The 7,509-nt window shown below is 40.1% G+C and overlaps 1 pseudogene across 1 annotated transcript; it reads left to right on the forward strand.

Annotated features, from left to right (window-relative positions):
• Positions 1-1,737: 1,737 nt before the first annotated feature.
• On the forward strand, positions 1,738-4,550 carry LOC308510257 (kallikrein-1-like; annotated as a pseudogene). Its single transcript has 2 exons — positions 1,738-1,778; positions 4,029-4,550. The product of its transcript is annotated as a kallikrein-1-like (transcript).
• Positions 4,551-7,509: the final 2,959 nt, after the last annotated feature.

A 7,509-nucleotide genomic window follows, 5' to 3' on the forward strand; every position in this document is an offset into this window, starting at 1 on the left:
GAGGTGGGAACACAGAAGAAAAGTAAAATAAAAAATAAAGCTAATTGTAGATTCCCAAATAAGGAAGTCACTTGAAGGTTTACATTAACAATGAGATAAAGCCCAATTAAACAAAAACTTTAAGGCTCAACTAATGAGATTGTTTAATTAACTTCATTTTTGCCTCATATTTTTCAATTCAATAATCATCTAAAGTTATACTTAATTGGTTATAGTATTCATATAGCACTTTTTTAAAAGTCTGGAAATAAGCCTTTTCTCTGCCCTTTGGCAGATCGCACTGGACATCATGAAGATGGATACCTTAGACACCCTTATCATTGACAAATATGGTTCTAATTGACTGGGGGTCCAGGGGAAGATGCTAAGGCATTGCAGGAGGGAGCACAGCTCGGGAGATAGCCATGTCTTCAATGCTCCTACTTTTCACCCTTGACATTTGCCTGATGCTGACAACTTGAGAGCATTTCTCCAACCTTTAAAGATATTTCTCTTGACCAACTCATTCAATAGGTCACCCTGCAGGACCTTAGGGCCTCCTTGTGCAGAATATTTGGTACAAACAAATTTTCCTCTGTCCTGATTTGTAGCTAAAAATCATAGTTAACCATGGTTAACATCTATAAATTAAAAAGTAGGTATTATTGTCCTCCTCATTTTACAATTAGGAAACATAGGCCCAGAAAAGCTAAATAACTTTAATGAAGTCACATAGCTGCAAATTGATAAAGTCAGAACTTAAATTCAGGCAGTCTGACTCTACAACACTTTCTTAACTGCCATGTTCTACTTCCTCTAGCTAACTAAATTCTCCCTAATTGAAAAGTATAGATAGTTCATTTTCAAGAATCCAGAACTCCAAGACTTTCTGAGAGGGGGAACCAAATTGCATACTATTTTAGCATAAAGAAATCCCATGCCAAAAAGTAACATAAAAACTGGTTCACAACTGGTGGACTCTATAGGGCCTGAGTAGAGAAAGCTATGAAAGAACTCTAAGGCACACATGTGACTCCCATGGAAAAAGAGATTCAAGGAAGTTAGCCCACAGTCCCAGAACCAGGAGAATTCATAGCCAACAAATTACAAATGGTAGAGCAATTTTAATCTGAAAATTAATCTGAAGGACCTTCAAAATGAATGTTACAATTGTTCAAAGAGATGAAGGAATATAGTTCATCAAACAAGAACAGGATTATTTGGAAAGAAACAGATAAGAAGTAGATATCACATAAATACACCAATACTGTCACTGAAATAAAAACCCTCAATAGATAGATTAAACATAGCTAAAAAGAGAATTTGAGAATTAAAAGATAAAGTTAGTAAGTCACTCAGAACATAAGACTAAGAGCTAAAGATACAATATATAAAAGAAAATCTAAGAGACATGAAAAAATAGACTGAAAATTTCCAGAAGGAAAGAATAGAAAATGGCAGAAAGTCAATATTCAAAGATATCTAGACTCAGAATTTCCCAGATTATCTTTTTTAAATTTCCTCAGATTGAAAAGTACATTGATTTCTGATCCAGATAAATAAAAACAAATTTATAAAGAGACCAATACAAGTACAACTGCACACCATCAAGGACAAATGGGAAAATCTTAAATGATGCCAGAGAGAAAAGACAGATTATCAACAACGACAACAAAAAATCAGGACTGACCATGGATTTTTCTTTAACCATAGGTGCCAAAAGAATATAGAATAAAATCTTTTAAGTGCTGAGGAGAAATGACTGCCAACCAAGAATTCTGTTTCCTGATGTGGCAGAGGTAATGCTGTGGATTCATGAAAGTGTCTTCATTTCCTCCTGGGCACATAGGATGGCTCCATTTCCCATTTCCCTTGGGGCCATGCAACTGGATTTCTAGCAAACATGACATAGTGGATGTTATGTGCACCACTTCTAGGTTTGTCTGGAAAAACTAAGACCGAAAACAAAAAGCCGTGCTCACCATGGAAAGGACTTGAGTATGACAGAACCACAAAACAGAAGAAGCAAGATCCCTGAGTCACTGGTTGGAGGAAAGCACTCAGGAGAGCCATCTAACCCATATTAAACTGAAGCATGAATGAGAATTTCATTTTAATAGTGTTAAGCCACAGAGATTTAACAATGAAGGTGGTAGAGAGGCAAAGGCAAAAGACACTGGACGTAGCTGACTCCTGAGCAGACTAGTCTGAATCTTGAGACAGCAGCTGAAGAGTGTGATTTATCCTGCCTCCTATACCCGATAAGCAATCATTCAAGAATAGAGATAAAATATGACCAGATCCTTCCTGAAAGAATTACTAATGAATATATTTCAGGAAAAGGGAAATGAATCCAGACAAAAGGAATAGAAAGCCAGTAGCAATAGTGAGCAAAGGTATCAATTATATTTGTTAGTAAATCTAAACAAATGTGGACTTCAAATGTAATAATAAGGGAAAAATAAAATGTTTGAATGAAATGTAGAGATTGAAAGAAGGGAATGAAGAAGGAATTTTATGCTTGACTAGTTAATTGTATTGTTCAGGAGACAGATGAAAATATTGTTAATCTTTAGACTTTGTTAACAAACACAGTTAAGATGTCTCTTTAAAATTTAAGTTTTATACATAGAGAATACAGGGTGAATGAAGCATAGGCCAGTTTGGCCCAGTGTGCACTTCTGGGTCCTATGGTGCTCTGATAACTGTTTTTTTATTTGGTTTTCCTCTTGTTGTAATCCTTTAATATTGGTAACCTGGCTCGATAAACATTGATGAGAAAATAAAGCAATTGACAATGGAGGTGAGGAGGAAGAAAGGGAAAGTGGGTCAAAGAAAGAAACTCTTAGATTACAAAAGAGCATTTTCCAGTTGCCTGAACGGGTTTTATTTGTGGTATGCAAATACAACTGTGACCCCCACTATTTCACATATGGCTCTTCACTCAAATCCTAACAGAGACCTATGGCTATAGTATTATCACTCTGTAAAAAAGCAAAGAACAGTCTAGTAGTTCCTCAAAATGTTAAACATAAAGTTACCATATAACCCAGCAATCCCACTCCCAGGTATATACCCAAGAGAAATGAAAACACATCCACGCAAAACCTTGTATATGAATGATCATTGCAGCATTATTCACAATAGTTAAAAAGCGGAAACAACTCAAATGCCCATCAACTGATGAAGGGATGAATAAAATGTAGTCTATCTATACAATGGAACATTACTCAGTAATAAAAAAAGGAATGAATTACTGACACCTGCTACAACATGAATGAACCTTGAAAATATTATGTCACGTGAAAGAAGCCAGTCACAAAAGCCCACATACTGAATGAAATGATCGGAATAGGCAAATCTACAGAGACAGAAAGGAGATTAATGGTTGCCAAGCATTGGGGGAGGAGAAGAAATGGTGAGTAACTGTTAATAGGCACAAAATTTCTTTTTGGTGTGATGAACATGTTCTAAAACTACATTTTGGTGATGGTTGCACAGTTCTGTGAGTATACTAAAATCCTTTGAATTGTACACTTTCAATGGGTGAACTCTGGTATATAGCTCAATAGAGCTTTTTAAAACAAAACAAAAAAAGGCCTCCTAGCCTCCTCTGCCTGTTTCTCATTCTCTCTTTACTTCTTCCATTCCTTTCCCACTTTGTCTATTTCTCACTCTCCTCCCTTGTTCTGTTCTTTCACTCCTGCTTCTTCCATTTGTCTGTTTCTCACTATCTCTGTCTTTTCTCCTTCTCATCCTGCCTCCTTTCTGCTCCCTCTGTCTCTCAGTTCTCCCCTCTGCCTTTCTCATTTCCTGCATCTTTTTAAGCTGTTTTTCACTGCTTTTCTCTCTGTCTCTGGATCTGCTTTTCTCACTGTCACATTCTTTTGCTTTCTCACTGTCTCTATTTCTCCATGATTCTAAACTTTTCATGCTCAGTGTTTTCCTTGTTTCTCTTTCTCTCCTTTAGGACCCACCTCCATGCTGCCCTGCCCCTTCTTCCTTTCCCCTCCTCTCTCCTCATTCCCTTGGTCCCTCTCTCTCCCCAGTAATTACCAGCTCTGGCTGGGTCGCCATAACCTGTTTGAGAATGAAGACACAGCACAGTTTGTCCAGGTCAGTAAGAGCTTCTCACATGCTCAATTCAACTTGAGCCTCCTGAAGAACCACATCACCTATCCAGAAGAAGACGACACCTACCTGCCCACCCAAGAACCCCGACTGGGGAGCACCTGCTATGTCTCTGGCTGGGGCAACCTCAAACTAGATCCACTTGTAGTTGAGTACCCAGATGAGCTCCAGTGTGTGCACCTCAAGCTCCTTCCCAACAATGTGTGTGCCAATACCCACCCCCAGAAGGTGACAGACGTCATGCTGTGTGCTGGACACTTGCAGGTGGCAAGGACACCTGTGTGGGTGACTCAGAGGGCCCGGGGATCTATGATGGTGTGTTTCAAGGAATCACATCTTGGGGACACAGCCCGTGTGGTTGACCCCATATGCCTGGCGTCTTTACCAAATTTCTGTCCTTCCTGGACTGGATCAAGGAGACCGTGGCAGCCAACCCCTGAATGCCCCCACCCTGTCCCTGACCCCCAGTAAAACCAAATATGCATCAAAAAACAAAAAGTTACCTAGACTCCTCCCCCCAAAACACACTACAAATCAAAGATCTGAGATCAAGTTGCAAAAAAGAAATATTGTTTACAAGCTTAAAATAAACTATATTAGTATGTATACTAAAATTAGGAAATAAAGAAGACCTAAACTAATGGCTATCTCTCTTCCTAGCAAACGTAACTAAATGGTTATTGGAGACCTGACCGTGACACTGCTGTGTCAGTGACAGTGACAGTAGCGGGTAGGAGACGGCAGGGGCAATGGTCACAGCTGGCCACTGTGCAGTCAGGAGCTCGTCTGGGGGCTTGGTGCAAAGGGTTCCAGTCTGGAGACAAGAAAGGCAACTGCGGCTCTGGAGGGCCCTGGCTGACCACTTACCTTGTGAAATCCACTGAGGCCCCACCCAGGCCGGGCAGCAAGCACTATTATACACACCATCTATTTTAACTGTGAAAGCTCAAGTCAAGTCATAAACCTACATTTCCATAGATCCCAGACAAAAATAAACACAGACTATTATTCCTAATCCTTCCCCTCTGCTTTGCTCGGGGCACTGATTAGATTGCATATTCTATGAAAGGATGGATGAGTTCAGTCTTTTCTAAAGTATTTCCTCACGGGTTCATCCATGATTAAGGACACAAGTTCTTCCCATTTGAAAGATGCATGATCCAGCTGTTCTTTTTGCCTGCTGGAACTTCTTGCTAACCTTTCTGGAACTAAGAGAGAAAAACAGTGTTTAATTATCGTGACCTGAACATGTCCCTCCCAAATGAGAAGAAAATCTCTTGTATGTACACCCAAGATAATAACTTCTTTTAACCAGTAGTGATCTGTCATTCTAATTCTTTGTTTACAATTTCAAAGGTTGGTATGTATTTTATCTTTTAGGTCTTTAAAAAATAGTCATTTTGGCTAACATGAAATGTCACACATTGAGGACTGATAAGTTGAGAGCTAAATGTTTTAAGACTTCTAACGTAATAATCACTAAGTGCTTTATTTCAAAACACACACCACTCATTTGTTTCCACAGGATGAAGTGCCCATCATAGAGTCACACCACCCGCACCAGGTCAGATTTTATTTCCTGGGCCTTTGGAACATTTAGATTCCTAAGGCAACAAGTTGTCTCCCTGGGCCTCCCAGTTTCTGCCTTTTCAGGGTTGCTGAGGCCCATCATGTGTAGAAAGAGGTCAGAGGAAGCCATCCTACTGCTGCACTGAAATCCAGAGTTGCTCGTTCTAAGTGACTGTCTAGGTCACCTCCAGTGTTGTGCCAGGTACTTCTACCCAGGTCACCTCCTGTTGCCTAGGAACCCCCCCAGGGGATTCTTGATCAAAGGTCCAGAACAATACTGCCTGCATCCCCACTCCCAGGCTGGCTGATTTCCAAGAGGTGCCAATACCTGGCCCTGTCCCAGAGGGAACCAATTTAATGTACATCAAAAAGAAGAAAGAAAAAAAAAAGCTTGTCGCATAATCCAAAATAATCAAATGACATGTGGACTTAAGTCAATGAATCGCTCTCATGCAGGAAACAAGGCGGGCAGACTTCTGACTGGCTGAGACCCGGCTGGGATCTGGCTGAAATCTAGATTCAAGTTTAAAGGGCAAATCTAATTTTTTCTTTGTTATAGAACAGGGAAGGCGAATCCGTGTTACTAGGCTGTGGATCTCCAAGTTTCAACCACAGAGAGGAAAAGTTCAAACAGGAAAGCAAAAATCTTAGACCGAAAAATAGACGAAGAAATTCTTATCAAAGCGCATATAAGGTTAAATTTAAAAAGGAAAGTGTTGAACAGGTGCTTATGCATGCCAACTTTTGATTAAAAATAATAATAATAATAATAATAACTTAGATAAGAAATGTATATTCTTACTGCTTGATTTATGCATAAGGAAACTAAGGGATATACCAGTAACTAGGAAAAAAAAAATGGTTACTTAGTTTTCTGGTGGAGACCTCAGAGGACAGGAGTGAAAGGTAGAGTTTCACTGGATTTTTGCACGTGTTTGGGCTTTTTTTCCTACCATATGTGAGGAGCTGCTGTGAGTGCTTAGAAAGAATCAGGGGGAAAAACTGCTCCCTCAATGAGTTTACATTCTAGTGAAAGAAAACACATATAGATACATAAAAATAAGTACGTTGTATGGTACATTATTAAATGGTCATAAAAATTAAAAAGTAGAAAAAGGTAAGGGATATGAAGGATTCAGGAGATGGGCAGTTTGCGTTATTAAATAAGCTGGTCGGAGCAGTCTCGATGGGTAAGAGCGGCACAAAGATTAGAAGGAGGTAAGAAGATAGAAATATGGATCTTTGGGGGAAGCATGTGCGAGGCCAAGGGAACAGATACAGCAGGCAGTGTCAACCAAGGTTAATTTTGTCCCTCAGAGGACATTTGGCAATGTCTGTAGACATGTTTGATTATCAGGACCTGGGGGTGGGGATGCCACTGGCATCCAGTGTGGAAAGGCCAGGAATGCTGCTAAACATGCTTCAATGAACAGGACAGCTCCCCACAGGAAAGCGTTATCCAGCCCAAAATGTCAATAGGGACCAATGTTAAGAAACCGTGAGCTAGGGCAAAGGCCCTGAGGGGGAAGGATGCCACAGAGGCCGGTGGGGTTGTAAGTAACTGTCCTGCTTCTACCTTATTAAGATTGTGCATCAAGCTACAGTTGCATCACCTGCTCACACCACTTCCCATAGCAAACATTCATTCTCACCGTGAACTCCAAACCCTTCAGAATGCCGGATTCAAAAGGTTACCTCTTTATAACAGTGTTGACACTTCATATCATCATGCAGAGCAGTTCGTTCTTCCCTTCATTTCTCCACTTCCCCATCACCAGCCCCATTCAGAAAGATTGCAGAAACTACATTCTTCTTAGTCAAGGAGGGAGG

Source organism: Rhinolophus hipposideros (assembly GCF_964194185.1).
Source record: "Rhinolophus hipposideros genome assembly, chromosome: 18".
Taxonomy (NCBI): Eukaryota; Metazoa; Chordata; class Mammalia; order Chiroptera; family Rhinolophidae; genus Rhinolophus; species Rhinolophus hipposideros.